The 25886-nt window shown below is 38.8% G+C and overlaps 1 protein-coding gene across 4 annotated transcripts in view; it reads left to right on the forward strand.

Moving 5' to 3' along the window:
• Positions 1–6774: 6774 nt before the first annotated feature.
• FREM1 (FRAS1 related extracellular matrix 1) overlaps positions 6775–25886 on the forward strand; it is a 155766-nt gene continuing 136654 nt past the window's right edge. For all 4 annotated transcript variants that reach the window (XR_013994416.1, XR_013994417.1, XR_013994418.1 and 1 more), the window contains exons 1-2: positions 6775–7053; positions 7208–7295. The gene's annotated coding sequence lies outside the window, so the exon portion shown is untranslated. The remainder of the gene's footprint in view (positions 7054–7207; positions 7296–25886) is intronic.

The following is a 25886-nucleotide window of genomic DNA, read 5'->3' on the forward strand; positions in this document are numbered from 1 at the left end:
AGAGTCAACATACATGATACGGAAGAGGTATATTACTGAGAATATAAATTCTTAAGGCAATACCTCCCTATATTACATGTGATAAATCTTTTCCCTGGTCCTAGTTTTATGAAAGGTATATTGTATATCCTATAGCACATTTTTTTGTGGCACTTACACAATTCATAATTATTTAATTGTGTGAGAGTTTTTTAAGAATATAGATATGGACTGACCATAGCATAAATTATGTAAGGCCAGGGGGCATGTATTCTTTCCCCATTGCTTTTTTTTCAGTAATGAAGCTGGTATCTGGTTCATTGCAGGAGCTTGTAGATATTATTGAAGGAACAAATGCAGTGTGGTAGAGAGAATCTTGTTTGTAGAGAGAAGGGATCTGAGTTCTATTAATATAATACAATCAGAATCATCACTAAATAGTAAACTTTCTTGGGGAATTCACTTACTCTCTCAGCTTGGGTTTACCTCATCTATAAAATGAGGATTCCATAGTTGAATACTTTTCCCCCCAGACAATGTTACTTGGGGTCCTGGGGTTTTTAGAAGGTGTCCCTGGACTGCACAGTAGAGAAATCCAAGACACAGGGCTCTTGGCCCTCTACCCCACCTTGGAAATAAAGAGCTCCTCTTCTCTGTTTTATGTATTGGGATTCTATGAAAAATTTTATTTACAATACACTTCCAATGCTTCTAAAGGTGGAAACCCCATAATTTAAATTGGAAAATCTCTGAGACCACTTCAAGCATTGTCTGGATTATTCTTATCCCAGAATCCTCATTTCATTCAGGTTTTTGCCTAAGTGTCACCTGCTCAAAGAGACCCTTTTTTTCTAGGTCGATGGAGTGTTTTTTTTTTTTTTGTTTGTTTGTTTTCCAAGTCAAGTTGTTGTCCTTTCAATCTTAGTTGTGGAGGGTGCTGTTCAGCTTCAAGTTGTTGTCTTTTCAGTGTTAGTTGTGGAGGGCGCAGCTCAGCTCCAGGCCCAGTTGCCGTTGCTAGTTGCAGAGGGCGCAGCCCACCATCCCTTGTGGGAGTCGAACTGGCAACCTTGAGGTTGAGAGGACGCATCTCAACCAACTGAGCCACCTGGGAGCTCAGCCGCAGCTCAGCTCAGGGTGCTGTGTTCAATCTTAGTTGCAGGGGTCGCTGCCCACCATCCCTTGCGGGACTCCAGGAGTTGAACTAGCAGCCTTGTGGTTGAGAGCCCACTGGCACATGTGGGAATCAAACCGGCAGCCTTCAGAGTTAGGAGCACAGAGCTCCAACCGCCTGAGCCACCGGGCAGTCCCCTCAAAGAGACCCTTTTTGACCACCCTCTTGTACCACCCTCTTCGTATAATTTGTGCGTATTGCCTAGTATGATTTTGCATTTTATGTGGTAGGTATTAGTGCATAAACCCTGTCTCTCTGACTGCACAGTACATTCTTTGGGAATGAGAGTCATATAATGTATATCTCTTTCCTAACCCTAATCAGTCTTTAATAGAGGGCTAGAAATGGAATGAATATTACTATTCAACTTATTCATTTACATATATTTAGCAAGAACTTTGTAATAGTTACTGTACATTAGATATTTGGCAAAGTCTTTAATATATCATTTAATTTCTTCTTTAAAATGAAAGAATACTTTCTTCAATGTTAATGGAAATCAGAATTAACGTATTGGATCAGAAGAGCAAAATCTTGGTGAGATGAAGATTCTGGGCAGTGGGCAAGGTTCAGATACTGGCTGCATGATTAGCGCCATTACCCTCCCTTCCTTACAACCAACTCTTCACTGGCTGCCTATTGCCTCAAAGACTGAACTGCACATCTCTCACGGTGCCCAGCTGCTTCCCCATCTTTCTTCACCTGCTGCCATTTGGAAAACCTTTCCCCACTCCATGTTGTCCTGATGTGTCAACATTCATAACCCCCACTCCTTTTCTAGTTGCCCTAGGGTTTTTCTGAGAAAATATGGAAGATGACTCTTTTCCTTTTGGATTGCAAGCCGTAGGAATGTAGTCCTGTGCTGAATGGGGTCTTCTTTGTCACAAAATGCCTGTGTGTAGCAGAAGAAAATAAGGTTAATATGCAAAGTGAAGCAGAGACGGAGATTGGCAACAGAGGGAAAGATAACTGACGCTAAGGTTTTAGTCTCTAAATCCACTCAAGGTATTGGCGTTGTCGTAAGGGTCGAATGAATTAATAAATGCATATAAATAAAACTGTATATAACTGCCCATGTTCAATAATTGTTACCTTCCTTATCTATATCTAATATGATATTTTAATGTCTTCTTTTTTCCTTCACCTGGATTGTAAGGTTTTGAGAGCAGACCCTAGGTTTTTGTTTATTTTTGTCTTGCCTCTCACCCGTGATTAGTACAAAATCTTATTGAAGATTCAGTAGTCTTTGTTGGAGGGAATTTAATAGATTAGCACATTCTGGTTCCTGCAAGACATGTCCAGTGTGTGACTTCACCCTCATCTTTCTAGATAAGTCTGGGAATTTTGTTGGTAGTCTTGTGCCACTTCTAAGATGTAAACATCATCTTTTGCCTGTGGATTACTTTTGTTACTTTTGGAGTATTCTGACTTAGGCTGAGCTGCCATGGTTTCTCTTTCTTTCTTTCTTTCTTTCTTTCTTTCTTTCTTTCTTTCTTTCTTTCTTTCTTTCTTTCTTTCTTTCTTTCTTTCTTTCTTTCTTTCTTTCTTTCTTTCCTTTCTCTCTCTCTCTCTCTCTCTCTCTCTCTCTCTCTCTCTCTCTCTCTCTCTCTCTCTCTCTTTCTTTCTTTCTTTTTTTCATAACAACTGTTTTTATTTTGTTTTTTTCCTGCTTAAAAATGCATTGTTTTCTGAGGAGCTAGAGTTAGGCAATTTTTCCAGAATCAGTAAGCCAAGACTCCCAACTCCTTGAGTTATGCTTGGAAAGATAAAAATTGTTCCTGGTGCTAAGCTTTGAAAGACCAAATAACTCCCAAATCTCACAAAGATTGTTGAAATGTAAAACATCTTAGAATTAAATTGTGTATGTTGCCTTTGCTGCATTTTCTTGTAAAGAGGATTCCTGATGATTTTTTTCATGTATACAATCGTGTTCAGAAATCTTAATGTCTGTTTAATGCTAGTGTTTGAAGCTGTTTTCAAGTTAATTATTAATGAGAAAAATAGATTGCCTGTTTGGTTTTCAATTGTGAGGGCAGAGTAGAACGGAATGAGTCAATTTATTCTGATTTCCTGACTGAATTTAATGGCCAAATGTGGAAATGACAATGTAATGAGTAGAAATTTTAGCCTGCAGTTTCCATTTCCACGAGCAATAGTCTTGGATAACAGAATGGGAAATGCTTGCTAAAATAGATTCAGTGAAGCACATTATTTGAGTATCAGTCCTCAAAAAATTAGAGGACTTGAATCTTTCATTCTTTCAGATCTCCAGCTAGACCATTAGCTCCAGACATGAAACAAAGTGCTAAGAGAAAGATTCCTTTGTTAATAACAGCTATGGTGCTTGGTGTGTACATGTATCTGTTTGGAAAAGTCTGTCCCTTTAATATCTCCCCTGACAGGTAGACCCTCTTTCAACACCCTCATTCAGAAGATTTTTAAAAGATATTTTATAGAGAGAGCCTCATATCTTTTACAAATAAAAAGTTTATTTTCTTCCTTTCCAATCCTCATGCCTCATTTTTTTTTTTTTTCTTATTGTATTACCTAGGATCTCCTATCCAATGTTGAATTACGGGGACTATAGCAGGCATTGTTCTCCTCTTCCTTCTTCAGTGGTTGCTAAAATTTTACCATTAAGCATGAGATTTCTGATAGATGTCTTTGGTTATAAAGCCTTCCATTCTATTCCTAGTTGGCTAATAGTGTTTTGTTGTTTGTTTATTTGTTTATTTTTAGTGAATGAGTATTGAATTTTACTGAGTACTGCTCTTCTGCATTTATTAAAATAACGTGTAGCTTTTTTCTCCTTTAATATATGAAGATGCTAGATGTTTTCATTTTGAGCCATCCTTCCAGTCCTGAAATAAACCTCAATGATCATAACAACTTTTAAAATACATAGCTGGATTAGATTTTCAAATATATTATTTAGGATTTTGCATGTATGTTTACAAATGATATTGGGTCTGTCCTTTTCTGATTTCAAGCAGAGTGCACAGTTCTTTTTCCTGCCTCCCTCAGGATAGTTTCATTTCCTGTTGTCTCTTACCCACCCTGTCAGCTCTGAACTCTGAGGTCAGCAAGCCTCCGCCTCCAAACCTCACTGGGTTGTGTTTCTGTTCTTTTCTGGTACACAGAGGTACTTATTGTACTTTTATTTACTTATTTGCTTTTAAATGGATCTATTTGCAGTGTGGCTATGTGTGTCCTTTCGTCTCCTGCATGGATAGTCTTCTTTTGCCACAGCATCACTTCCCATAGCCATCCAGCTTTATTGACTTGGCCAAAACCCATCTCCACCGTGCAGTTCAACCTGTGCTTGGCGTCTTAGGTAACATTTAATGAGCACACTGCTTATACCTTGGTTTGAGTTGTAAGTGTAGGTCTTGGCTGTGCTTCTTAGACAGTGCTATATTTCTACAGCAGTTTAACCAAATCATATGCATTTTATAATCCAAAAAGGTATGTCAATCTCCAACACATGCCATTTTATATTTTCCATATCACTCCAGCCCTCAGGTTAGAAATAGAATAATTTCTTTAAAATGCATTTTGTTCCAACATTAAGTTCAGCAGCCTATGCTTTTAGGGGAACAATTCTTGGATGTTTCTTTGCCTCGTTCTTTTTTAACCCTGGCTTTGCATTTTCAACTGGTCCAGCATTTATTAATGTTGATAATTATATTATTTCAATAGCCCCTATCCACTTGTGGAAGATATGAGAGAATGCGTGACTTATTTGTATAAGCAGGTACTTCAGATTTCAAGACATTTTGGATAAATGAACCCTAAGGCTGCCTGTTTTAGGGTATGTTCAGAAGTCAGGCCAAGGGTCATATATATATAATTATGAAAATTACATTTCCTGCAGACATGTTGGAATACATTGCAATCTAAATTTGTTACTTTTGCTACAATGTTTAAGGTATTCCCCCCCCCCACAGAAGTGATATAAAATATTTATTTATTTTTCTATGCTAATTCATAAACTTTATTTAGCTCAGATGTTAGCAGAAATACACTGATGCAGCTATCTACTAGGATTTCTTTATCAAATGGATTTTGTGTCTCAACTGGTAGCATCTAGAATCATCTTCATTTCTTTACAGGTATGACATTCACAAGGGGAGGCAATTCTTAAATTCAATCTGAGAACAAAATTTTCTATCACATGTTTCCTGGTATCACAAAGGCTTTATTTATTTCTTGCCCTTTCAAGATTAGTACATGAATATTCATTGTCACTATATTTTGTTTACTAATAGCTGTGTTTAATAAACAATGTTTGTTTACTTATAAAGAGCTTAGTGATTCTTCAAGAAGTTTTACCCATTTATACTTAGAGAAATGGAATGAATCAAGAGATTCTTGAAGATTTTAAATTCCTAGTGACTCTGAGTAAGTGTATATGTATATCGTTCATTGATATACATATGATGAGGTATTTATAAAACATGTTTTGATGTAATATTTATAAGCCATGTTTTGAAGTAAAATAATTATTTTTCTCTCTTCTTTTGTATTCTTACTCATTTCTTTTTCTCCTTCCTCCCTTCCTTCCTTCCTTCTTTCTTTCCTTCCTTCCTTCCTCATATAATGTTCTTCCCTTTTCCATTTTCCTCTCTCTCCTCATTTTTCCAAGGAAAGGGGTATGACGTGGTGTCTTATTAGGGTAAACCACATCTAGGTTGAATTGCATTCATAATGCCCTGTACATTTGGCTAAGATTTAGAATAGCAGGACACATCTCAATATAAACATTTCCCCTAAAGTGAGATAACAGTCCAACTTCTCTATATATGGTCAATCTAAAAGTTAGGCCAGAGGATATGCTATTATTATTATTATTTTTTTTTTTTTTTCTGGTGGAGCTGAAATAAAGGAAAGCATTTTAGTATGCAAGTGTTAAGAAACAGGACTCTCAACCACCCACTGAATCCTGATAAGTTTGACTAAATGAACCTCAGTTCATTTAGAGGATATTTCTTGACCTGTGATGTGTCTGAATCAGGGGGCTCATAAACTATATGCAAATGAGGTGAGATTAATGGGACTTTTGTGGATTTATAAAAAGAATCAGACACATAAAAAGCCTTATAAACTGAAGAACGAAGATGATACTTTAAAAGAGACTTCTAGAATCTTCTATCTTTTCCTTTGAATGCTGTGACAAAAGCTAAAAGGGGCCAGTTCCCTCTCGTCCTCCCTTCTGAGCGCTGGGCATCTTGTGTGAAATGAATAAAAACCCTTCAGGACGGCAATTTGTTTGAAGAAAAGAGGTTCAGGAAAAAAGTATGTTTGAAGAGTCTGAAGGTGCAGGAAACAACTGTGTGAGTATGTATGTGAGTGGGTGTGAGCCCGTTTGTGTGTACCTATGTGTGTGTAGTATGTGTGAGTATGCGTGCACGTGAGTGTGAAGTTGTGTGAACGTGTGTGTAAATGCCTTTGAATGGGTTTGTGTGGGTGTGTCCCCCACGGGTGCCTCTGTGTGTGTAGCATGTGTGCACGTGTGTGGTGTGTTTGAGTGACTGTCTATGTAGTATGTGTCTGAGCATTGCATCTGTGTACTGCCGGCTCCGGGTGGGAGAGGCAGCTTCGACTCAGCCAGTGGCAGAGCAGTTAGTATATAACTAATAGTGAGAAAGGAAGCTGGGGAGAGACAAGGAAGAGAAGCAACCAACCTCATTAACAAAAGCTCAGTTTTGTCCCTGCGGACCCAACCAGCAGAAGGGACTGGAGAGCTGTGGCTCTCCGCCAGGGAGGTCGGGCTCCCTGCAAACAGTTGCCGGCATCCTTTATCATGCTCTTCTCAGAGGGAGTCCTGAGGCTTGGCAATCGGGAAGTTTTCAAAGCCGCAGCAGCAGCAGCCTTGGCGAAGACCAGCAAAGACGGTGAAGTGTGTATGTAAACTTCAATTCTATATTTTCTTGTTGGGTGGGTTAATGGATTTTTAGTACAAAGAAAGCTAAAACTCAGCTGACCTGAAAGACTGGAATTTCAGCTCTCTTTACTTCCCTGTGTTGTTTTTCCTCCCCCTTCCTCTCTTTAAACCAGAGATTAACCGGTCAGTGACTCTGATCCTGCCCGCCCGCCCGGGCCAAGGGTTCCTAGTTTTGAGGCTTGGAAAGGAAAACCACTACCTGTAAGTATCTGCTTTATATACTTCCTCTCATCTTAACTGTGACCCTTCTGTTAGCAGAATGCCCCAGAAGTTGCGTGCATGGTGGTAGCATTAACTCCAAGTAATGATGTAAGAAGTATGTAGAGTCTGCTTGCAAAAGTTTAATTTTCATGTAAACTCAGAAGCTGGTAACTTGCGGTGTTAAAAAACCATATGCCAAAAATGGGATACTCTTTATCATGTAATAAAAATTTATAACTCTCTTTTGAGTCCATTTCCAATGGCACTCACCAATGAAATAACCATTTTAAAATTTTGTGATTTTTCTCCCCCCAGAATGGTTTTTCTCAGCCAAATAAAATCGCAAAGGGAAAAGATGCAAAAATTAACAAAACAGATAATATCCTCATGGTATAAAGATATGGAAATTTGGAGGAGACGATTTTTGGACACTTTTGCTTTAGTTTAGTTATGTTTGGATGTGTTTTTAAAAACACAGTATCTTTTTTAATGGGGATGAAAGAGAGTGTTGGAAAGGGAAAGAAATCAAATTGTTCTGAAGTTTTTGACTGATTTTTGCTTATCAACCAGATTTAGTTTAGGAATTTTTGGTGCTGTACTAAATAGATTCTTTTAGTTTTCATCTGGATCACAGAAATAATTTTTAAGGCGTTTAACTTTTATTCCTGCCTTTTACTATTGCTCTCAGTCTTGTGGCGTGGCATGAATTACAAAGCTTTAAAAGAGCATTTCCGGAGGCTGGTTGGAGTTTATGGCCTGGGAATCTTGCTGGAGAGATTAACCTCTTCAGGGCTGCTCTGTGGACCAGATCTAGTGACACAAATGCTCTTTAGCTTTCTGCTCTGGAAAACTGATATTGTCATTTCTGGCTCTAGTTAAAGCCTGAAGAGTTACTCTTCCTTCTCCTGCCTACATTTGATAAAAGTGTCTTTAGCAGAACACTAGGAAAATGTTAACTAGCTTTGGCTCTTTCACTCCATCAGAGATTCTCAAAGTGTGCATAAGAACCACCAGGGTGCTTAGTGAAACGCAGGTGCCTAGGCCACACCCCCAACAAATTTTAGACCTGGGGTGGGGCCGGGAATCTACCCAGGTGATTCCCAGGCAGGTGAGGTCACACTTGGATAAGCACTGCTTTACCTTGTCCTTAGCAATTAAATTCTTGTCATGTACTTGATTAATATTAAATCTCCTATCTAATTCATAAGCTTGAGTTTGAGCTGATGTTGAACATAAGGTATGTGCAACATGGTTTTGCATGCTTGGCTGGCAAACCATGGCTTTTTGACCAGCTTTCCCACCAACTTCATCTTTTTTCCTTTTTTCTTTTCTTGCTCCCCTTTCTATTTCTGTCTTTCCATTCCCATGAGTGAGAAAGGGAGTTGGGCAAAGCTACCTGGACACCATTTTCCTGCTCTAGGATCTGACCTGCCCCCTACATGGCCAAGCAATATTTGTCCTGGAAACTTTAAGCCCAAGGCTGTTTTAATTCTTTATCAGCCTCCTGGGATGCTCTGCCCCTGAGTTAGGCAGAACTCAGCTGGATTCCTTGGGACTGTTCAGGAACAGTGTAATTCATAGAAACTGAGTTTAGATTGGACCAGCCCACAGGGAGTGGGAAAAACAGGAAGTGATTCCTCCATCATGTTAAGGTCCTCATTTGACAACATAGGAAGGTAAGAACTCAGTCTCCATCCCCATTCTCAGTGACATTTTCTGGCATTGTATATTTATGACATTGTATATATATATATATTTTTTGACATTGTATATTTGTAGTAAAAAGAAAATAGGATGTGGTCATCAGTGCCCCTTCCTTTTTTCCCCTCTCCACAGTCCAGTTATTCATGGGTGCCTGCTACGTGCCAGACTCAGTGCTAGTTTCCAGTGACTTTGAAGTGACCAATGTGAACAGTATGGACAATGTTTCCAATCTTAGCTATTGCTGACCAATATTGGATGAGACACCTCATCTCTCCAAGCATCACTTTCTCCATCAATAAGACAATAGGGCTGAATTATTGAGTTTTGGTATCTTCCCTAATGATATTCTGACACTGATGGATACAGCTCAGTCTTCTAAACTCAGTTATTGGGGAATGGGAACTTTCTTCTTTTTAATTTTTTATTGGAGTTGGCATACAATAGAATGGGAACTCTTTAGCGTTTGCTTTGAGAACAGGCCCCAAAGATTTGGCTTACTGCTTTTCTTTAAGATTAAAAAAAGTATATATCCTTTACATTTTCTTTCTCTCACAAATAACCAAGACCACCGGTATAGGGAGTTAGACAAATGCCACTTTTTTCCGAGAACACAGTCGTTCTTCACAATGGGATCCTGTAACTCTCTAGAAACGCTGTGTCTCTGGGTTGGTTACTTAGGCCGGCAGCCTCTTATCTTGTCTGAATCTGGTGTTGTTACCCCTTTGGAGAGCTGGGTGGTCCAAACAGGACTTGCTGGCTTCCATACTTGCACAGCTTGCAACCTGACCCTTTCATTCAAGTGATTTAATAGCTTTTGTGCTACCAGGTGAGAAGCTCAACTAGAGATCTTTGAAGGGCTGGGGGGGAAAAAAACAACTCCCTAATGAAATCTTGCATTTTGTCTGTACTATAGCTTCTCTCACTTCGGTGACTGGGGCAACATTTCAAAGGGTTCTAAGACTTGGCCATCAAGATAAGAAAATATAGCTGTGATCTCGGTGCTTTTCTGACAAATGTAGCCTCCAGCTGTCTGAAGATATCATGTTTGGGTGGGAAACTACTCACTGGAGACAGAGTATAGGGATCTTGCAGAGTTAGGATTTTTTTTCCCAAACTTTTATTTATTTAAGTGTTATTTTCCAGGACCCGTCAGCTCCAAGACAAGTAGTTGTTTCAGTCTAGTTGTGGAGGGCGCAGCTCACAGTGGCCCATGTGGGGATCGGTCCGGCAACCTTGTTGCTAAGAGTACCGCGCTCTAACCAACTGAGCTAACCGGACACCCCCAAGTTAGAAATTTTTGACTAAATGTTTTCAGCCTTTCTTTGGTAAGTTTAAAGGGGATAGCAAAGTAGTCTTTGATTTCACTCTTAGCCCTTCCTATTTATGGGGTTGTTGATATGATATCAAAATACTTCTTGTGCATATCATGCAAAGGCTGCTAAGATTGAATATCACTCTTCATTCTCAACTTGATCCTTGAAATATTCTTATCTGGCTTCCTTTGAGACAGGGGCAGATAACACTCCAGGACTCACTAAGCCCCAAGTCCTTCCATTGGGTGTTGCCCCTCCCCGGGATCCCATCTCTGCCTTCTGTCAAGTGTTATCAGCTGCTTAGTACTTAAACATGCTCCCTACATTCTTCTCTTAAAATAAATGAGCCAGGACTTTATCTCATGGGGTCGCACACCATGCCATGGTGTTTTCATTCCAAGGTCTACATTGCTTGTTAGCACAAAAATTCTTCATTTTGTAAATTGTTAGTCGAAACCATTGTGAAGTTAGGAGAATTTCAGAAGGGATCGAAATTCTCGGATGAGGACCAATCCAAATGTTTGAAAGTTGTTGGGTATATCCTATCAAATCCCTTTCATGGCCCAGATTTGGTTTTCCTGTAAAAGTGATGTTCCTCTTTGGGAAGACAACACAGCAACAACATAAGACAATGATTTAATTCTGTGATATGTAAATCTCCCCCTTTATTAGAAAATGGTAGGATGATTCTATTTTGTTCAATAAGTATTAGTGATTGTTTTAAACCCAAAAGGTAGTACTGATAGGAGATCCTGGAAATTAAAGCAGAGTAGTACAGTTGAAAAAAAAAAAAAGTGTGGCCTTTGAATACATTTCAACTGGATTGCAATCCTGGTCTACAGTATTCTTTGGTTCTGTAATATTGGGCAAGTTATATAGTCAGTTTCCTTAAGAGTACATAAGGGTATTAATATTCACCTCACCATGTATTTGTAAGGTCTAACAGACATTTGGAAAGCACCTAGCACGGTGCATGATATATGATAAATGCTCAATAAATATTTCTTCTTTGAGAGAGGGCTAACACAGGTGTGAAGATTGGAAAGAAGCAAACATGTGGCAAGCTACTCAATATACCGGTATAAAGAAAAGGGAAATGGGAAACATAGCTTCTCTCCAGATCTCATTGAGCAGGATAGGTCTCAACCCATTACTTCCCTGGCCTTAACTCTGGTCAGCAACCTCGTTCTCAGTGGATTCCTTTTCACAGATTGAGTAGAAGCATGAAACAGAGCCTTGCACTCATAGACTACCAAGGCGCTTAGTGTAGAGAGAACCAGGGCGATGTAAAATCCTCCTGTCCTTAGTTTTTCCTGACCCTCCAGTATTGGAGCCTTTTGCAACCATTTCAGATAAATGTATAAGAAGATGAGTTATTGTTTTTGTCAGGATTTTGCTCCATTGTAGCAAGGAGCCCAACCTTAGGGGGAAATGCTTGAGAATTTGAAACTCTGCGGTTGCACCATGGTGAGCCTGTGAACTGTCATCAGGTGGAAAGAAATAGTCACTCAAACATGCAGTGTTCTTGTCCTCGCTCTTTTTCTTCTTTCCACCAGTTTTTCTTACTGGTCCAGTGTTTCCATTGGTGTAAGCCAGTCACTCACTGGTATTTATTGAGCTTCTCTGTGCCAGGCCCAATCACCAGGACTGGAGATACGTGAATGCACAGAACAATCATGGTTGTTATCTTCAAAGAGCTTACAGACAGAGTAAAAGGCAGACTTGGAAAAAAAAAGACTGCAAATAAATAATGAAATGCCTGTAAGGTGTGCAACATGTGGTAAAGGTTATTACAAAATTCTGTGCAATCAGATAATATTGGTCTGGGAGGTTGAGACCTCAAAGGTGCTCAGAATTTAGCCAGGGGAATGGAGTGGTTGGTGAGAGTGTGGGAAGGGCATTCATGGCCGATAAAATAGTACAAACAAAACACGGAAAGGCCTGGTGTGGGAGGTATGCTGAGTTTAAGGAAGGAGAAAAGACCTATGTGAGAGGAGAGTTGTAAGAAAAGAGGCTGCAGAGGTGAGCACGGGATAATCACGCAGGGAAATCATTCTCACATTCAAAAGGGACCCCAGAATCCATACTCCCTCTCTGAGATCCTTATCTGTGTCTATACCTCAGCCCTGGCTATTACTGGACAACTCTGAAGGGAAGTTCTTTCTAAAAGTAAGTTGAGATTTTATGCAGTCTCCCTGGTTCTACACCCTGGAATCACAGAGTCAAGTCTCTTCTCCTTCAAACATTTGGAGACAGACTATTTTCTTCACAAATTGCTGCCAAAGTAGTGCTGCTCTTTCCCATCCACATGCAATTGATTTTTGGAAATGCAGGATTTTACATGTGTGCTTGTTGAAAGCGAACTTACTGGCTTTAGTCCATCATCCCAGCCTCTGATTAGTGAGGCCGTGGATCTTTATGTCTTCAGTGATAAGAGTTAACCTTCCTGGATTTGCGCGGTGTGTGAATTGGATAAGTTTGTCTTCTGTATCTTTGTTTCGGAATTTAGGAAGTTGTTTAACCAAAGGGGGACAAATATGGAGCTATGGGCAACAACTCAAGATGTTTCTCTTAAGAGAAGTGGTGGCCCTAATTGTTCTTTTTTTCCTTTTGAAAAGGAAACTAGACACAACATTTCTAGAGGCCAGACTCATAGAGATGTCTCCATTTAAATGGGAAGAGCTCAAAGAAGTCAATGTGTGTTCATATTCTCATTTTTACAAGAATGCTAAAGGCCTAGATCAGCTGTAGTTGCCGATTTCATTTATTGATGCATATCACGAGCAGCAGACAGTTTTGTCCTCCTGCCTTCAAAACACACAGATAAACAGCTACACCATCCGGTCTGCTGTGATAAATGCCCTGTGACTGGTTTAATGAAAATGTGGTTCTTCTGCAATAGCAGAAAGAAAATCTTTCCAAATGGACTGATCAGGTCTTAGGGCTTCTTGGAAGAGGCATTTCAGGAGGTGTTAATCTGTAGAGAAGGATTTTAACTAATAAGGATGGAAGCAAAGACATTCCAGGCAGAGGGCAGATGAGAGAGCAAGGGCATAAAGGTGGGACGAGGCCAGCAGGTCAGTGTGAATGCGTAACTGCAGCTTAGGGGAGGGGGGAGGGCTGTGGTTTTGGGATGCAAAAGACTGTGGGAGTGATATGTAGTGAGAAGCCAGTTGAGGTCAAATTTTTAAGAAGTATCACATTTTTAATGGTGCAATATGACCAGGAGAAGGGAAAAAGGTGGTGGCACAAATAAAAGAGGAGGCATTGGTGAGGTAGAAAGAGAACTCGGGGTATATTGAGGCACATAAACCGGGAGAAGCAATTATGCAGACAGTGTGGTAGAGGGTACACTGTTAGATGCTGCAGAGATCAGAGAGAATTGTCAAAGTTCTATATGCTATGTTAATTAGGTCACTGGAAGCCTTTGACACAGCTATTTCCGTGGACTGGTGACAACCAGAATCAAGTGGCAATATAAGGGCAGTGAGGGAATGGGTAAGGGACACTTTTCAAGGAGATAGGCCAGTTGGTCAACAGGAGGCACATTATGGGAAAAGAGAAAAAGAAAATATTTGATGAGTATTACCAGTAATAGTCATAATAGTAATATGACTACTAGTAGTAAGAACACTAACATTTATTGAAACACTCCGTGCTTGATGTTCACCTATATTTTTTCATTTGATTCTCACAACAGAACCATAGGTTGGTGTTTTAACCCTTTTTACAAGTGAGAAAACTGAGACTAAGAGAACTTAGTTTGGCCAAGACGACCTCACCAGTGAGTGGTAGAACAAGCATTCACATTGAAGTTAGCATGTTTCCCTGTCTCATTATTATTCCGGCATAGGACCTACGCTGGGACAGCAGCTCTCCTAGTGCAGGCTTGGCTTCTCCCAGGGGGGAGGGCAATTGGCCTGCTGATTAAAGCCAATTTGTCCAAGTGATAATACTTTTTAAAAAAAGGAAAGATGGGGATTAAAAGGCAAGTGTACTTGAAGAACTGATTTCTACCAAATATGGAATAAATACCTCAGACTCATTTCTGAAATGTAAAATAACCCCTTTTAACATGAAATCATTGTCATTGAACGTAGAGGAAGTGGTCCTGACGTAAGGGCCTGTTGTTCCACAGCAGTCAGGGCATCAGCAGTTCATTTCAAATGACAGACGCAAGGGCCTTTTCTCTTGCATTCCTCTGCTTTCATTGTCCTTACTTTCTTCTTCTTTTAATGTTTTTCTGGGCTTAAGAAAATCAGACTCCTGCTAACCACATGTCATGGCTCAGTAACTTTGATCTTCTCATTGACGGTGACCTCTGCTGCTAAGATCTAGTGACTTTCACACAATAGAAAATGCCACAGAATTTTACAAGTGATGTTGCTCAAGTGTCGGAAAACAGTTGATGCCTTAAGGTCTTAAAATGTTTGGAACAATAAAAAAAATAGCTGCTGCTGGAGGTATTGATTTGTGATTAATAGATCACTAGAGAGTGATTTATTAGTCGGAGAGGAGCAGGCATTAAATGGCCGTTTGACTATATTAATTAGCTACCCAAAGAGTTTAACATTGATTTTTATATCCTCCTCGTATCTTGTTTACCATGCATATTAATTTGCCAGGGCTGCCATTTGTGGCTTAAACCACAAAAATTTATTTTCTCTCAATTCTAGAGACTGGAAGTCCAAGACTAAGGTGCCAGTAGGGTTGATTTCCTTCCGAGGCTTTACTCCTTGGCTTGTAGATGGTTGTCTTCTTCCTGTGTCTTCACATGGTCTTCCCTCTGAACCCACCTGTGTCATAATTTCCTCTTTTTATATGGACACCAGTTAATCAGATTAAGGCCCACTCAAATGACCTCATTCTAACTGAATTACCTCTTGAAAGACCCTGTCTTTATATAAAGTTACATTCTGTAGTACTGGAGGTTAGGACATCAACATACGAAATTTGGGGGAAAAAATTCAGGCCATAATATCATGCCACAATGTGAACATTTCCGCCTGGTGTTAGTTAGCTGATCTTCCAAATTCTTAAGACATTACCGCAGGTCCTCGAATAATATTGTTTCATTCAATGTTGATGAGATGCCACTGGAACTAAACTCTTGTTTATATCAATTAGCCTATGATAAAATTGATAAAATTGTTATATGTTGTTTTGCTTAAAGCTGCAGAACCTATTGACGATGTTAAGTGTGGGCTTACTGTACTACGGCACAAGGAAATAGAATAAAACCTGTAGCCCCATAAATCCTCATTAAAAATATCTGTTTATAATACACTCTGGGTTTAGAGTTTGGCTTCAGGATGAGGAGGTAGGGAAACTTCCTCAGGCAGGACTAGCTTTGCGTTGTCAAGACTCCCAGATGGAACCCATTTAATCTTTCTCGTTGGGCCATAAAGCCTGTGTACTGCTGCTTTGACTTTTCTGGTTTGGAGGGAGCAGTGCGCGGATCCATCATTTTACATTACAGATGCTATGTTGCCTCACTCATTGTTGCTGAATTGCTTTGTGGGGAACTATTGGTTTTTATTTACTCCCAATAAAAAGTCACTTTTCTGGTCTGGGTCTTTGTTAGTTGCTTGAGTGCTAGGTCCATGGTACATGGAAATGACAGGCTACAGGATTCATTGGTAGGAAGACTCTGGGGTCCTCGCACGTCCCTTCCCCCCCATAGCGTTTGCCTACATTAAGAAGGACAACCATGTAAGCTCATGGGGACATGGCCAGAGATCACAGGGTGTTTCCCAGCAGGCTTGCCGTTACTGCCAGCCCTGTGCTTACACCTATTATGTCTGAATCGTTAGCTCGATAGCCAGAGATGCTGAACTTAGGACTTTAAAACCCAGGATGTAGGACTTCAGACTTTTAAGACCTAGACTTTTCAGACTTTTTAAGATGAAGACTTAAGACTTTAAGACACTGACATGGTAAGGAGCACATGTGCCCATGATGTGAGGGCAGTTGAATTTCTCTGTTAATTGAAAACAACAGCAAAAGCTATCTTCACAGTAATCTTACGAAATCAATACTACGAATCCCCACAGTACAGAGGATGAAAGCAAGGCTAAGAAATTTTAAGTAACATATTTATATTGTAGGTTGAGGTTCTTTCTAAACAGTAAAGTGTTCAAAAAGTGAACAGTTTTGTCCAAGTCCTTAGTTCAAAAGCTTAACTGGGGTCTGCCTACAAAGAGATGTGTGAGCTCAAGAGTCTGACATAAATATCATGCATTATTATTTTGCTTTCTCTTTTCAAAAAGGAATTGGTTCTTTTTTCTTTCAAAAATTGATCTTCATTTTTTTGTTATTGAGTAGAAAAAAAACAAATTGCTTATCCCAAGCAGAAGCTTGGAGATAGTGAAATGGGCTCCAGTGGACAAGATTGAGGTTCATATCCATGTTAAAAAGTGTTATAAGAGACTTGAGATAATGGCCATTGTTTCATTGAAGAATTGAGGAAGTAATTGGTACATGAAGAATACAGAGGGGAATTAGACTTTGGAGTGATGTAAGAGATTTAAATTTACAGACCTGAAGGTTTGAATGTTTCTTCTTTGCAACAGATGATTAAGCAGATAGCCTCAACTTTCTTTCTAATTCGATCAATAATGATTTGGCAAGTAATGATTTTATGGAGATCTATTACTTCCAGCCTAAACCCAAATGACCCTTTCTATCACATCTTGAACTATCATATTATGAAAAAAAAGCATGGAAAATATTAGCCTGTGAGTAATACAATTTATTGCTATAATATATGTATTTAACTGTCTTCAAAGATTCACAGCTAGGGAAAAGTTAGAATGCAATGGAAACTAGGGGTAGCACAAAATTTTACTAGTTAAACTTCATGTTAATTTCTTTTATTTGAGATTTTGTTTTCTTTCTAACAATTTTGCCAATTTAGGAAGCCACTGTCTTGTGTCTACATCTCACACATGTGACTGGATTTCTAGGAATGGCCCTCCCTGTTAGGCTGTCAGGAAAGGTTCTTTCCTTTCCTCTCTGTCTGAGGCCAACCTATCTCTTTCCCCTCTTCCCTATCCCTCCCCCAATCACCTCCAAACTAGGTCTTGCTTTCAGCCTCTTCCTGGTGCTTTCAGCCCCACCCCACTCTATCCTGATGGTTTTCAGACCTGCCAGAAAACCTAACTTCAGTCTTTGGGACTACAGCTCCTTTGACCTCTTCTTATACTTACAGTTGTTTACAGCAGTGATTCTCAATCCTGGTTGCTCACTAGAAGCACCTAAAGAACTTTTGAATTCAGATACCTGGTTCCACTCAGCCAAATAAAATCCAAAACTCTGGGAGTGGTGCTTGAGTGATTGTGATGGGAAGCCAGACAGGAGACCTGGTAGTTTAAGAGTGATGTTAGAGGCAGCTCTTTCACCATGGTGTGTTTCCCATTGTCCTCAAGCGCTCAAACCATGATTATCCCTCATAAGGACTATTTGCTTCCTTCTGGGGCAGTGGAACAGGGCTGAAGCCAAAAGAGTGAATGAAGTTTCTTTTGCAGCCAGCACTTTTCCTCAGGCCATGGCAGACACTGGGGCCAAACCCCACATTGAATAATTCCAGGGAGCACTGTTCACTTTGGTGTCTGTGAAAACAGCACCCCTGGCACCCCTGGAGCATGGTGCCCTGGAATTTGGTTGTGCTGAATTGAATGAAACAGAGCAGAGGAGCCTCAATACCTTTAGCCAGCATTTTAAAGGACAGATATGTTAGTGTGGTTTCCTACAGAAACATCTTCCATCATGATGAGTTTATGCAGTACTCGGGATATCACAGTTGGAACTGCATTTTTCAGCTGGTCTGGACACTGTCTATGGTAAATGTGTTCTCAGTTCTAGACAGATGCTTTGCAATCCAACTTTTTAAAAATAGCCTATTTGTGCCTTGGAGACTCTAAAAAACACGTTTTAACCATGGCTGCTTGTGTACTCTGTACATTTCTCTCTTTTAAAAACATTTCTCTGACTTGTTGGTGTTTGTAATTGTTCTTCGATGCCATTCTTATATATGGCCGCATTCTCCCACACAGATTTATTGAACAGTAAGTCATCTAATCAGACATACAGATGGGTTGTTTGCAGCCTGTGGCGTTTATGAAGATTTTATTTTGGAGCCATTACATGAAGCATTTTTAATCCTGCTGACTGAGCGCACCTTTGCACCCTCCCACTCTCTGCAGCCCTCCCTCCATTCTGCCAAAGTAAGCAGATCAAGTTTCACTCTTAACGCAATTAAACTCAGTAGGCCACAGAGGCACCGGGAACTCGTGTGCAGAAGTAACACTGGCTCTGGATGTGCTTTCACGTGGGGGGGCCTCCCTGTGGGAGAGTGGCCTGTGGGCCAAGGAGACCTAATGGCAGTTGAGTGGCACTTGAGGGGCTGGTTATATGCAGATCCTCAGTGAGGATATTGCTACACAGCCTGACTAAAATCATGTTTGGAGCCCAAACGCCAGGCAGCGTGATGAGCAAGAAGTCGCTGTGGTTTGCCTTGTTTCTTTTTTTGTTGTTTTGGCCCTGTACAGCTCTCTAGAAAAATTTCTAGCTCTGTCTGGGTGTTAACTGAAGAGTCAATTCGGCCTAAATCGTAGAGTATGTCAAAGGATGGTTCAACTGATAACTTTTAAAAATTAATAAAAGTTTGTTTTTGATCAGATTTAAGTTTATAGAAAAATTGAATAGAAAGTGCGTTTCTCACATACGCCCTTTCCCTCCAGTTATTCTTTATTAACATCTTGTATTAGTATTATATATTTGTTACAATTGATAAGCCAATTTGGATTATCCAAAGCCCACAGTTTACATTAAGGGTGACAGTTGGTGGTGTACATTGTATAGGTTTTGACAAATATTTAATGACATTTATCCCTTATTACAGTGTTAACTTTTTTCAATGAGATAAAGAAAGAACTTTCTTTGATCGGCCTGCAGTGAAAGAGGAAGGAAGGGGATTGACTTGGATGGAGCCTAGTGTGTGTGTGCTTGCTGGGGACTTTGGTTGAGCCATAATCACATTTAACTATTTGAACAATCCTGAAAGGTATCAATTATTGTATAGAGGTGGAAACAGAGCTCAAGGAAGAATAAAGACTTTGTTCAAGTAAATGGTGGAACCAGGAGAGGTGCACATATCGGATGTATCTGATTTACAGACTGGTCTCTGGCTTATCACTATTGCATTTTCTTTCACTTCAGCTCCAATCCTACATCAGATCATCAAGCCCCTCCCCTGTTCCTCCTCCTTCTCTTCTTCTTCCTCTTTCCTTACTTTTTTTGGTTTTCATTGGTACTGTTGTATTGAAAATTATTTATGAAGTTGTTTGTAAAAAACAAATATTTGTAGAAAAATTGATGTCACAGCTCAACATCAAAATTGTGCTAAGATCCTCAGCAGTGAAGAAAGTCAAGACTCTCATTACAGTTCTGTTAGGTTTAATTATTTATTGTTTTTAAAAAGTGCATTTTTTTTTTTTTTACTTCACTGTATCTTAGTGTATGATACTGTGATTTACATTTCACACTCTGCTTGCCTTAATGAATAAAGCATCAGGCCCAATCAGTTCTCTCACCTTTGGCAAATCATTAACCTCTTAGGGCCCTTATTTCCTCCTCTTGACCACTGTGTGCTGGGGCATAGAGCATGGAGTTTCAGGAACCTAGGCTCCTGAGCCTGTCTACTGGGGTTGGAATTCAAAGTCCACCATTTATTAGCATTTGCCTTGGACAAATTACTTATCTGGTTCCTTAAATTCAGAATCCTGAGAATAGAGTCTACTCCATAGATTCTTGTGAATATTAAATGAGTTAAAACAGTTCCAAAGGCAAAGTAAAATGCATAATACTTGATGATGATAGCGATAATGATGATGATATTTAAAATTTGGAGGAGAAGCTCCTTCCAAGTCTAGAATTCTGTGTTTTTGATATATTGTACTTAGGCCCAAACAACACTGCACTTTTTGTCCCTTATTACCATGTTTCTTAAGTCATCAAAAGGGTTTCCATTACAGCTGATCTTTTTACAAGAATATTTGTCATGGTGGTCTCTTTTCTGCACCAGATATCCGTGAGTTTGAACTTTATCATTAGCTATGGCAGGCAAGTATGATGGTCAGGGCTATCATAATACAATTCAACGAGTAACACTGGGTAGTTTTCTACATGTCTGAGCAATCCTTTTCACAACGAAGTACTTCATCCTGAGTAGTAGAATTTCTTTAAGTATGTAGTACTGAGTTTGATGAAGTCATTGGAGCGTTTTGCTCATATGTTATCATGGAATATTATTTTGTATTGTAAAGTACTTGGTTATTAAATCTCTCTCTCTCACAAGACCTCAATCTCTTAAAGATTGGGCTTGTTTCTCAGTTAATTTGTATGCATCCATTCATCTCTACTCTTTCACGCAAACGCTGCTTCTGATATAACATCTATTTGTTGATTCTTTGACTATGCCACATTCTTTCCATCTTCAAACATACCCCTTTTTACCTTCCTAAATCCTGTTTATTCTTTCAAAGTTAACTCTCTCCCCTTCTAGGAGGCCTTCCCTAGGCCAGCTGAGTCAAATGCTGCCCTCTTATTTATTCCAACAGCACACAATACATCCCCCCATTATAACACTTACGCTCTTTTTGAATTGTTAGTTTATATGTGTGTCTTTTTGCATTACACTATAAACTCTCTAAGAGCAAGAATTTTCTTTTTTTGTCTTTGTGATCAGAGCACTTAGTATAGCCCTTGTCACAAAGTGGGTACTTGACAATTGTTTGTACAACGAATGCACAAATGAATTTGTCATATACAAGGAGAAAGCCAGGCTGTATTCTAAAAATGGAATTGTTCTCAAAAGATGAACTCCTGAACATGTTTTAATATGAATTTAAACAGAATCTCACTTTTGGACAATTTGGTTATTTCATTGTGATTTAAAAGACGCAGAATTTACTCAAGAAGAGGAAAACCAATTTTAATCAGGGTGACTCTGTTTGGGGACGTCCTAGATGTGATTTTGGGTACAGACACATGGTTAGACCCAGGTGAAGAACAGGTGTAGTCAGCCATGGTGAATGTTGAGTTAGTGTTTTTCATTCTGTTTAATGTACACAATTAAAGCAAGCTGTTGTGAAAATTTGTATGATTCAACCCTCCGGCTAAAAGCAAAATGAATGTAAATTATGGCCACTTCCTAATCTTCAAGAAAATGCCTTTGATGGTTTAAGAAACTTTAATAGTCATTAAAAACAGAACTGTAAGTTGAGGGCACTAAACCTTTTCCCTCTGCAATCAGTTTTCTCTAACTTTGAAGGTAGCTTTAGTAGAAGGTCTCGGTAGAGAAAGGTCAGATGTCTGGTTTTCAAAGAGTGGCCTGGAATTTAGATTTCTGATGTAGATTCATTAAGTATGGATTTATCAGGTCTGACTGGAGAATTTGTAGACACCATATGGCCATCCTATACTTCAGTCATTTTAATTCTCTAGCCTTGTGTCTCTTGAAGGATTTCTCAAAGAACCTGGTTTTTTTTTTTTATGAGAAAAGGTTTTCTATAAGTTTGCAAACCTTGAGCTTAAGGGTTTCTTCTCAGAGCCTTGAATACTCTCATACTACTTGTGAATCTTTAAAAACAGATTTTAGCATTCTGTGTTTCATACATATTTGGATATAGAAGACATTTTTGTGGTAAACTTTTAGCAGCTCCAAAGTGTACATTTTAAGAAACACAATTTGCCATAGGTGGCCCTTATTAGCAGGATAGACACTGCAGTGTTGAAAAAAATCTAAAAAAGGAAATCTCCTAATGAATTTGTGTAGTATCAAAGGTCCATCTTTGCAACCTTGGTTTTGTTGTCATAGCCTGAGGGAGAGCTTTCTCTTCATAGTCCTGCGAGTCTGTCAGCACTTCCTGAGATACAGGAAGGAATTACGGAAAGGGATATTTCTGGACCGAGCGTCTATCATTTAAGTGAGCTGCATGGGGTAGTGGACATTGCACGGGCCTGGATGTTAGAAGAACTAAGTTTGTAATCTAGGCTTGGTTTCCAGATAGCTACGTAATCTTGGTGTTAAAAAATGATTGGAGAAGACGATTTAGGTGATACAAACAAACTTTATTTAACACTTCATGAAATGGACAGTCTCCTTCTGGAGAACTGCAAAATGGGGTGGATGGCAAGCCTTTTTTTTATAGGAAAAGAAATAAAGAACAATGAAGAAATCAATAAAAAGTATCTGATTGGTTGGGGCCACAGAGTCAACCTTATTTGGGGTAAGAAGACCCAGAATTGGATTGGTGTTTGGGGATTGGCTGACTGAATATACTTGATTTTGTCCGGGGGACCAGAAAGTTATTTAAGTTTCTGTTTGCTGATATGCCTCCCTAGGCAAGTTAGAAAGTTATTTGAACATTGTTAAAATCATTTCACTGCCATGGGACTTTCTTTCTTCTATAAAATGAAGGGGCTTATAGAAGAGAAAATACAAATGGTTAATGGACATTAAAAAAAAAAAGCTAAATCTCGAGAAAGCACAGAAATGCAGGTTAAAATAGTGGCAGGGTATATTTTACTTGGGAAATGAGTAAAGATTAAGGGGGATGATATTAGTCAACGGTGAGCAAGACTGGTAAGGGTATAAATTTGTATTACCATTGAGCATGCATATCAAGACCCTCAAAATAAGTTTATAACCTTTGATCTTATAATCCCATTTTTAGAAAACTATCAAAAATAAGGAACTAGAGAAATACGCTAATTTATAATTAAGGATTTTTCATCACAATCTATTGACATAGTAACTACTTCAATGAAACAATGGATTGACTAGAAATCATAGTATATTCATGTAGTGGATATAGCACACAAGTGAAAGTCAGATCACAAGGAATATTTCATAACAGGAAAATACTTAGAATACAATGTTATGTTAACATAAAAGAATGGCACACAATTCTCTTATAGTATGGTTCTAATTAAGTTTAGAATCTGTATATATGTATGTGTACATACCTGTGAAAACCTAAGGGTATTTTCTTTGGATATTGAGAAAGTGCTTTTTTTTTTTTCCTTTATGTTTCTATATTTTAATCTAGGTAGTAATGAGCATACATTTATTTTATACACTAAATGGAAATTATTTCCAGAAACAGCAAATTAATTCATAAGTAAAATGAACGTTAGTTGAATTCTAAAGTTTCTCCTAAACCATACATTCTGTGATTTAGATTACGTATTAGAAAAAATTGCAGAGTGGAGGAAGCAGAACGTTATAAACAGAATCAACACATATTTTATTAACTTCATAGACTGGAATTTTGAAGTAGTCTATTTGCCTTGAGGCCTTTGTACTTGCCTGTAGTGTGAGGAATTGGAACCCTAAGAGATGCCGGTGGACAGGAGATCTACGTTAATTATATGCTCTTAAAGTAACAGCTACTTCCTTGAACATTGCCTCTAGTGAAACGTTAACTCCTGCAGCAGTCATCAGTTGCTGTCTGGACTCATAAAGGAAGTTGTTAAGCTTTTACATACTGTAAGAAAAAGACCCTAGGGGTAGTGAAGCAATTGCAAAGGTATAAGATTTTGTTGTAATGAGAAGCAGTATAATAGAATGGTTAAATGCACAGGTCCTGGCATTGGGCAAAATGGTAGCATGTTACTTAACCTCTTCCTGCCTCATTTTTCAAATTCTATAAAATTGCTGTCTACCTCCTAAAACCATTGTAGGACTTAAACAAGATAATGTATGTCAAGTACTCTGATCAATGCCTAGCACTTAATAAATGTTAGTTTTCATTATGACTATCATGTCACTTATTTAAGTCATAGTTTATTTATAAAATCAGGATAATAATAGAAACTACTTTGCAGGGTTGCTGAGATAGCAGCAAACATGCATATAAAGAATATAGTCCAATACCTGTATGTAGTAAGTAAAAAGGACTAGTTACCAAGAAATCATAAAAGGACGATACTAAAAATTATTTGTTAAAGAAAAATTCTTAGAAGTCACAAGCTATTTCTTCTTCACCACTCTGTTCTCCTTTTCTGAGAGAACTCACTCTGGAAATCCTGTGTAGGGCAAGATTGTGAAGGATTTTCTACCCTTGTGGGGGTCACTGAACAATTAAAGCTCCATAAGAGGTTACGAACTTCTTGAAAGAGAAGAACCTGCTTTTTGTCTGTGTCTTCCCAGCACTTTTTTTTTTTTTTTTTTTTGTAGTGTGGCTCAACCACTCTCTGTTGGAGGGAATGGAATGAGAATGTCAGGATAGAGGAGGAAGGAGCCAGGATGTCAAAGGCCTGCTTCTTCAGGCTCTACTGCTTCTGGCTGTGACCTCGGCAAGTCTTAGAATGTTGACTACTCCTTGTTGCCTATAAACAAGGAGCAACTAGATCTCTCTCTCTCTCTCTCTCTCTCTCTCTCTCTCTCTCTCTCTCTCTCTCTCGTTGGTAAGGTTACAGGAGGCAGTGGATCTGAAGTCCTTGGTAAAGTCTATCTAAATCTTAATTTCCTCAACTAAAACACAAAGAAGACAACCACTTTATCCAAGTTTCGAAAGCTAGTTCCCTACAGATACAGTTATCCTGATTTCCAGTTCCTTGCTCCTGGGCTAATCAATTTATATCACATCTGATTTGAGTGCAATTCAGTTGTCCTGTGGATAATTCCATTCAGCTACTAGTAGTATATGATTGAGACCTTTACATTTGAATTATATGAATTACTTGGAAAATAGTTTGGGTGAAAATTATGATAATTTAAGAATTCATCATAAAAAATTTCAGGATGGCTTCTAAATTCATTCTGACTGGCATTTGGAAGATTTTAATGTGGAGTAGAAGTCAGAAAATTGCTGGCTTTCTTCACCATTCTAGTCAAAGATATCAAAATCTCTCTGGGTGGGTGGGAATGGGTTGAGTCCTGAGTCGGTTATTTTTTACTTAAAATGCTACTTCTCTATTAGTTTATTTTCTTTCTTAATGACTTTAGGGTACTTGCAAGAGCTAAAACTGTGAGTCAGGAAGTAATTCCATTGTCATCTTCAGTTAATAGGTAATAACTACCTGGAGCTCTGAGGAATAGAGTATCTGGCTACATAGGAGTTCTGCAAACAGCAAAGCAAGTGAATAAAAAACTATAATCAATTTTTGATATCTTTGTATCTGTGCTGGGCACTGGAGGAGGAAGGCAATTCCCTTATGTTGTGTAATAGCCACCATTGCAAATTCCAAAGAGGAAAAAAATAGTAATATGATGCTCATCAGGGCACATCATCAATATTGACCACCAAGAATTTCAATTGGGAAGAGAGCATGGGAATACAGCTGTGGTCCATTTTTTCTTGTTGTGCACAGATTATCAGATAAGTAACAGGAATATCATGCTTATGTCAACATAGAGCATACATGCTCCCACAGTTAAGCTAAATGTGTAATTATGCAATAAATACCAGCTCAGATTTCCCCTCCACCAAATGAAATGTTACGGAATTATTTCCTTCTGTTCAAGATATTTACCAAGAAAGAAAGTTTGGTTAAAGAAATCTTTTTG

The sequence above is a fragment of the Rhinolophus hipposideros genome, assembly GCF_964194185.1.
Source record: "Rhinolophus hipposideros genome assembly, chromosome: 11".
In the NCBI taxonomy this organism is placed as follows: domain Eukaryota; kingdom Metazoa; phylum Chordata; class Mammalia; order Chiroptera; family Rhinolophidae; genus Rhinolophus; species Rhinolophus hipposideros.